We start from the raw sequence: 7,883 nt of genomic DNA, 5'->3' as shown, positions 1-7,883 counted from the left end.
TAGAACTTAGAACTTGAACTTGAACTTAGAACTTGAACTTGAAATTAGAACTTGAACTTAGAATTAGAACTTGAACTTGAAATTAGAAATTGAACTTGAACTTAGAATTTGAAATTAGAACTTGAACTTAGAATTAGAACTTGAACTTGAAATTAGAACTTGAACTTAGAATTAGAACTTGAACTTGAAATTAGAACTTGAACTTAGAATTAGAACTTGAACTTGAAATTAGAAATTGAACTTGAACTTAGAATTTGAACTTGAACTTAGAATTAGAACTTGAACTTGAAATTAGAAATTGAACTTGAACTTAGAATTTGAACTTGAACTTAGAATTAGAACTTGAACTTGAAATTAGAAATTGAACTTGAACTTAGAATTTGAACTTGAACTTAGAATTAGAACTTGAACTTGAAATTAGAAATTGAACTTGAACTTAGAATTTGAACTTGAACTTAGAATTAGAACTTGAACTTGAAATTAGAAATTGAACTTGAACTTAGAATTTGAACTTGAACTTAGAATTAGAACTTGAACTTGAAATTAGAAATTGAACTTGAACTTAGAATTTGAACTTGAACTTAGAATTAGAACTTGAACTTGAAATTAGAAATTGAACTTGAACTTAGAATTTGAACTTGAACTTAGAATTAGAACTTGAACTTGAAATTAGAAATTGAACTTGAACTTAGAATTTGAACTTGAACTTAGAATTAGAACTTGAACTTGAAATTAGAAATTGAACTTGAACTTAGAATTTGAACTTGAACTTAGAATTAGAACTTGAACTTGAAATTAGAACTTGAAATTAGAACTTGAACTTAGAACTTGAACCTGAACTTGAAAGGAGTACGAAAGAACACTTACCTTGGCTCTGTTCGACTCATGAATAACTGAACTCAATATATAAAGCAATAAGACACATGCAATATATAAAGCTTGTAAAACTATTAAAACATGACGTCAAAATCATATTTATAATATCTTAAAAATACCATGCTTCCTCTTAAAGTCTACTTGTGCAATGCATGAATGAAGTCCCATACCCCCATCCACACTAAGTAGAACTCCTCGAGGAACCATGTTCTTTCTACTGTGGGAGTTTCTCTAACCGAGAACCACCACTATGAAACTAAGTGGTGATACAACGTTTTACCTCACGTTGCCCAAGGACCATCCTATACCTTGTCGTGATATAGGAAGCTAACTTTACTAAGTGGATCCACTAGCTTAACTTGCGGAATCATCTAAAAAGTATGACCAGTTAAATCTCATGTTGGCTACATAGTTCTTATGTAGAGTTGAGTTAATATGAACTCGTGTCCCCAATTCCGTGCTCAAGGCTACTCCTAAAAATACTTTAGCTCATAAGGGTTTTAAACACATCTTTCTTTATTTTGAGATAATTACTCAAAATCTAGCCCAACGGCTCAATTGGAATCGATGTTCCTTTTTCTTGAAAACTAGCCCAAAGGCTCTTTTGGAATCATAGTTCCTTTCTTACTCAAATGTAAAAAAAACATTTAGAAACTTCTTTGGGAATACATAGTTCCCTAATAACTTTTGAGAAATGAACTCAACTTATACTCTTGACTTAACTTGAAACTTGAGACTCTTTACTTAGCTTGAAACTCTAAACTATTTACTTAGCTTGAAACTTGAGTCTTAAAATGAAGTTAAAACATTCAATAAAAGACTCTTGAACAACTTTAAAAAACTTGCTTGACTTGCTTCTTAACTTCCAAGCTTAACTCTTAACTTCACTTGACTTTGGAAACTCACTCTCCTTGAATTGGATTTTATGGATTCAAGGTGTTTGATCACATGTTATGGATGAGTTCTTGACGTTTAGACGTACCTTGGAGTGTCGGAAACAACTATGAAACATGGGTACATTACCAAGGAACATGCATCGACAAGTGGGGAATGAATGGGAAAGGTTGGCGCCTCTGAGAGGCACGGGGCGCCTGACCAAAAACTTCAGAGGGGACCTGCTGGCGCTCTCCTAGGCGCGCCGCCCCAAGGAGGAAAGTTCAGAGCCCCTTTTGGGGCACGCTGGCAGGCGCGACCCCCCACATTTTTTCCCCGAAAATCGACTTTTCTCCTTAGTTTCTCCAACTTTAAAGCCTCTCAACAACAAAGATTCTTCCCCCAAACACTTAGAATCATTAAGACCCTCAACATACAATAGATTCAACTCAAAAACACCACCGGAAACATACACCAAACCAACAAGAACTTCAACACAACACAACTACAACTTCAACAAACATCACCGCAAGATTTCAACAACCACAACTAAATCTTTTCTCGGAATTTAAAATGAGTTTCGCGTGTGGGGGAAAGAACCAACCCAACACTATGAGCTCACATACCTTAATAGGGATCACCCCCGACGAAAACCACGACGATCTTTGACGAAACTTTGCTTCTTCTTCTCCTTTTCTATCAAGAACCCTAACTCTCACTTTAAAAAGGAAAAACTGATCAAAAATCAGTCTTACACCTTAATATATATCCAAAAGGATTGGTTAGGGAAAAAGACCAAAATACCCTTACAATTTTCGGACTGACTTCCCTTATCAACAGCCCAACTTCCAAAAGGCATAACTCACTCATACAAACTCAGAATCGAGCAAACTCAGCGGCGTTGGAAAGATTATTCCACGGGCTTCGCACAAATAGCTAGAACTACACCCAACTCATCCTGAGCTAGGAGTTATGACTATTCAAAGTTGGCCAAAAACTCATTTTTTTTTTCCATACTTGGCTAAATTTCCAGATTTTTAAATTCTTTCCAAAAATGACTATTTCCAATTCTGCACCTCTTCATAGTGTTTCAATTTGCCGGATGTTACAAAGACTTATGGCTATAAAGGTTCTCGCCCTCTTAGGCACATGATTATTTGATCCTGACGTACCCAATTTTGATACACATGATTTAATTTATTTTTACCAAGAATTCATTCTGGAATTGGTTGAGAGCCATCGAGATGATGTTCTAATCCACATCCACGAATCATAGACAGAAATTGAGTTTGCCAAAGTAAGAAGTTCGTTGAAATCAGTTTGGGAGTTGAAGGGTACGATTAAACGATGGGGAAGGCGGCATTGTCACTGAATCAGCAGCACAATGGAAGCATTGGTGGCGGTTGAAGTTCCTGGCATACTTTTTTTTTCCTTAAGCGTTGGTTTTTATGACTTTTGTTTTTGTGGCTTCTGATACCATGTAAAGTAAACTCCAACGTTACATTCATTAATCACATAGGAGGTATTTATACAAGAGTTGATACATATACAATTACAAAATACCCTTAATAGAGACTTTAACTAATACCATATATACTTTTCATATAGGTCCTATAAGTCTAAGATTAATTTTGAAATGACTGAAATTTTAGTTATGCTTTAAATAGGACTCTTAAAAATCGTGTATTAGACCTGGCATTTTTTCAAATGATCCAGCGTCTAATTGATCGGATAAATATAAGGTTACTATAAAAAAAAATTGTTACTAAACATAAGTGTCAAATCTAAAGTCCAAATATTAAAAAATTAAATCCGAAATCTAGATTGCAATAACAAAATAAAAATTCAAATTTCAAATTTGACTAAACTATGCTAATGAAAAAAAAAAATCATTATTCAACTTCTTATGAGTAACATCTTTTTAAATCATAATTGGTGTGAACAGAATATAAAATAAAATACTTTTTAAAAAAAAAACACCAATTCAAAGGTTGACTCGTGTCTTTGAAAAGCTCCGGCTATTTTTCTCCGCTGACCATTTCTCGAATCTTAAGTCAACTTTTAATTAGTTATTTTTTTCAATTATTGATATTTGGAACTGCATGTTTGGTGATTCATAGGGTGAAATAGATTCCACTTGTTTGGATTACTAGTGAAAGCTAAATATTTGTACACAAAGGACAGTTTTTTTTATACTATTACTTTTTTTAATGAGGTAAAAATCAATCACGTCTATAAGAATATAAGTGTGAGTCATCAAGAAAATAAAAAATACGGGAGCTACCGGGGGAGAGGCCGGGAGGGTTAAAAAAAAGCAGGTCTGTTAATTTTACTTTAAAAATTAAATCCATCCTCTAATTTTAAACAATAAACATTACTCATCTTCCTCTTATCTCAATTCAGTTTAATAATTATGGGGAAAAAAGACTAAAAAATATGAATCACTATTATATTTTTAGTGGGCCAGATTAAGTGGGCGGGTCATTAAATGGTTTAAAATGAATATTTATTTAAGGAAAAACTACCTAGTTAGACATACTTTAGTATCATATATACTTAATTTACCTCTAGTTTAAAAAAATTACGCACAATATCACTTTATTTTTATACCATATAGTTTAAAATATTTAATTAGATACACAAATCTCTTATATATGATATTAAATAATTATCTTAAAATTTAAACTCATTAATTAATGATAAATTATCAATTCAAAAAGTTTTTCTCTCACTTCGATCTGTTGCTCCCTCCCCGAAAATCCCATTACCTTCCGTATCTCTCACCCCCAGCCCACCCCCCACGATCTTCAAACACTTTCACCATCTCCCTTTCTTTCTTAATCCTCTCAATTCCATGTCCCTAATTTGAAACTAAATCTTGATAATCACAAGTATACAAAGATGTAAATTACTTTTTTTTCATTATTCTAATGTATCTTGGTTTTACATCTTATTTATGTATCTGAAATAGAGTTCATATTTCTCTAAAGTTCTATTGTATAAACTTTTACAAATTAGGCTACGAGATACATGTATCATTACTGGCGAGATACATGTATCTAACAGTTTTTAAGACTGAGATACATATTGATACATATATCTGAGATAGAATTCATATTTCTCTGAAGTTCGATTGTATAAACTTTTAAAAATTAAGCTACGAGATACATGCTCGAGATACATATAGCATTATTAATGGAGAGAAGCATCATCCATCTTTGTAACGAAATGAAACTAGCTTGCACAAAGGGCAATAGAGAACCTTTCTGGTTGATGCATATGACAAGGATTTTGGTCGTTCAGCCGAGATCAATATCAAAGGAGAAAACTACATGATTCTCTGTACTAATTTCATTCTATTCAGTTCCGTTATCATAATTAGACTATTTTAAATTGCACCTCAACCTACCGATGTATTCCTCTTTATATGTGTTTTAAAAAGTTGGCGTAGGATTCAGGCGGATACAAAGGAAGGAACCGATGAAGAAGATGAAGAGTACAATAACAAAATTATTTGGGTTTATGATTTCGTTATTTTAGGAAAACTTGTTAGAGTTAATACTCAAGATCCTGTAAATCTGTTGGGTTGTTAATTAGTCAACAATCAATCCTTTAATAAAGGAAATAAGTTACACCCCTTTAATTCAAATTGATAAATTATTTATCTTAGCTTTAAAAACTGTTGGATACTTGTATCTCTGCCCTTAATGATACATGTATCTCGAGGTCAAAATATGGTATAAAAAGTAATATTACAAACTATTGGGATTTATAATAATTAGGATCTAAATTAGTGGGATTTATGTAAGATGCCCAGTAAACTTTATTTAATCCTTAATATTTTGGTTTTAAGTAAAAATTTCATGTCAGGAGTTTTAATTAAAAAATTAATTAAATGGGTAGAGTGACTTTGTAAGTAAAACATCATAGTTGAGTGACTTTTTGAAAAAAACATTCTTTCTGAGAAAATAGTTCATGGTTGAATGACTTTTGAATTTAAAAAAAAATAAAATTAAGTGACTTTCTTAAAAAATAATTTTATAATTAAATGATAATATGAGATATTATCTCGATATAAGTGTGAGTTACCAAACAAAGTAAAAACTATGTGAGCTCCCAAGAGGGAGGGTTAAAAAAACCCGTCTATTAGTTGTACTTTAAAAATGAAATCCATCCTCTCATTTTAAACAATATAAACATTATCTTTCTCTTATCTCAATTGAGTTTTTTAACGTGAGTTTTCCTTTTTTTTTAAAGAAGTGAAAATTAAGCAAATATCTCATAAAAGTAAAATAATTACAAACAGATACTTCATATACATACTCCACTAATAATTACATTATATATCCCAAATTAATTTTGTTTAATTACATTGTATCATTAAGGCTGGTAATTTCGCTTAATTGATACTAAATCAGTATATATATATATACTACATTTGTATCATTATGTTAAGAAATTATCCATTAGTCAATGATACTATAAGTATACTCACACTCTCAATAGTATATAAATCAATATATATATATATATATATATATACTGTTTCTTAACCTAATAAGTGATAGTTTAGGTATGAAACTCACACTCTCAATAATTTATGTATGAAACTCAAAAAAAGGAGATAGTGTATGTGTGTTCTTTTACCTTTTATCTCAAAAATAATAAAAATGTAGCACCTGGTCCTAAAGTGCCAAGGTATAAATGAAAACAACAACAACAGCAGCAGAAAGAATAAGAGAAAAAGGAAATTAGTAATAAGAAAATATCTGGATATATAGAAGAAAATGTCATCTTTATCCACCAGATCTGTCCTCTCCTTGTTGGTTCCTTCCAAATGGAACCTCATCAGAGCTGAGCTCATTCAGGTATACTATTTTTCTTTTTTAATTCATTCTATGTAGGTATGGAGAAAATAAATCTTGTGAAGTAAACATTTAATTTTAGTAATCGAGCAAACGTTAATTCAACCAATAAGCAAATGTTCTTGAGAATAAATATAATGTACATATATGGTTGTATATACAAAATAGAGTATCATAATTATTTCTGACACCTACATATTCAATATACCTCACTTCTACATATATCTTATATAGATAGATAGATAGATAAAAAGTTAGAAATATAACCAAATAAAATAATCACTCCTTACCATTTTGGTAGATAGAAAATTAGTACATCAACATTTTAGTGGTTGTAGTTGAATAATTTCTGTTAAGAAAGAATAAATTGTTTACACTAATATTAGCATGTTTATTTTGATTTGGATTCACATTAATCTCAATTTCTCACCTACCCATTCATAATAAATTATTATTGGCTGATATAGTTGAGCAATCACTTTCTAACACCGGAAAAGTTCATTTAATTTGCAATATACTTGATGGAAATATAATTTACAAAAAATTAAAGCAAGTGGGATAAATTGAAGAAACTAACAGGAAAAAGAGAAGGAAATTAAGAGGAAAAAGGAATTAACAAGGTAGTTGGTATCTTTTAGAGCTATATAACTACCCCCACCCCCAAACATATCAACACAAATTAAATTGTATTCAGTCAGCAATTGCTTCTAGTCTAACTCCATTTTAACTTTTAAGCAAACAAAAAAAGCTTGGTATAACTTTGTACTTCACTACAATGGGTAGCCTCTCACTTGAAATGGTACCTACTCAAACATCCCCACAAATTAAATAATTCACGATTTGGGTGTGTTTGGTACGAAGGAAAATGTTTTCCATGAAAAATGTTTTCTTGAAAAATAAATGGATTTCTAATTTATTTTCTCATGTTTGGTTGGTGAGTAGAAAATATCTTTTATTTATGGCTTGAGACTAAAATCAATACTCTTTAGGAAAATAATTTATGATCCGAAAATCAACCCCGCTAATTGATCTAGGACCCGACCTCGACCCCGACACCCAAACTAGGACAAGACCTCATGACCGTTCCAAATTCCGACTCAGAAAAAAAAAATTGACTGGGTCGGGGGTGCTGCTGGGGTGGGGGTAGGGGTAGAGGTGGCATAAAAAATAATTTTTAAAAAAGATTTACAATATTTTTCAAAAACAATTTTTAATTTATTTTTTTGGATGGGGGTGGCCTGAGTGGGGGAGGCACGAGGATGGGGTGGC

The sequence above is a fragment of the Solanum tuberosum genome, unplaced genomic scaffold (assembly GCF_000226075.1).
Source record: "Solanum tuberosum cultivar DM 1-3 516 R44 unplaced genomic scaffold, SolTub_3.0 scf00514, whole genome shotgun sequence".
Lineage (NCBI taxonomy): Eukaryota > Viridiplantae > Streptophyta > Magnoliopsida > Solanales > Solanaceae > Solanum > Solanum tuberosum.
The sequence above is the reverse complement of the archived record's forward strand: the minus strand, read 5'-3'. Positions refer to the sequence as shown.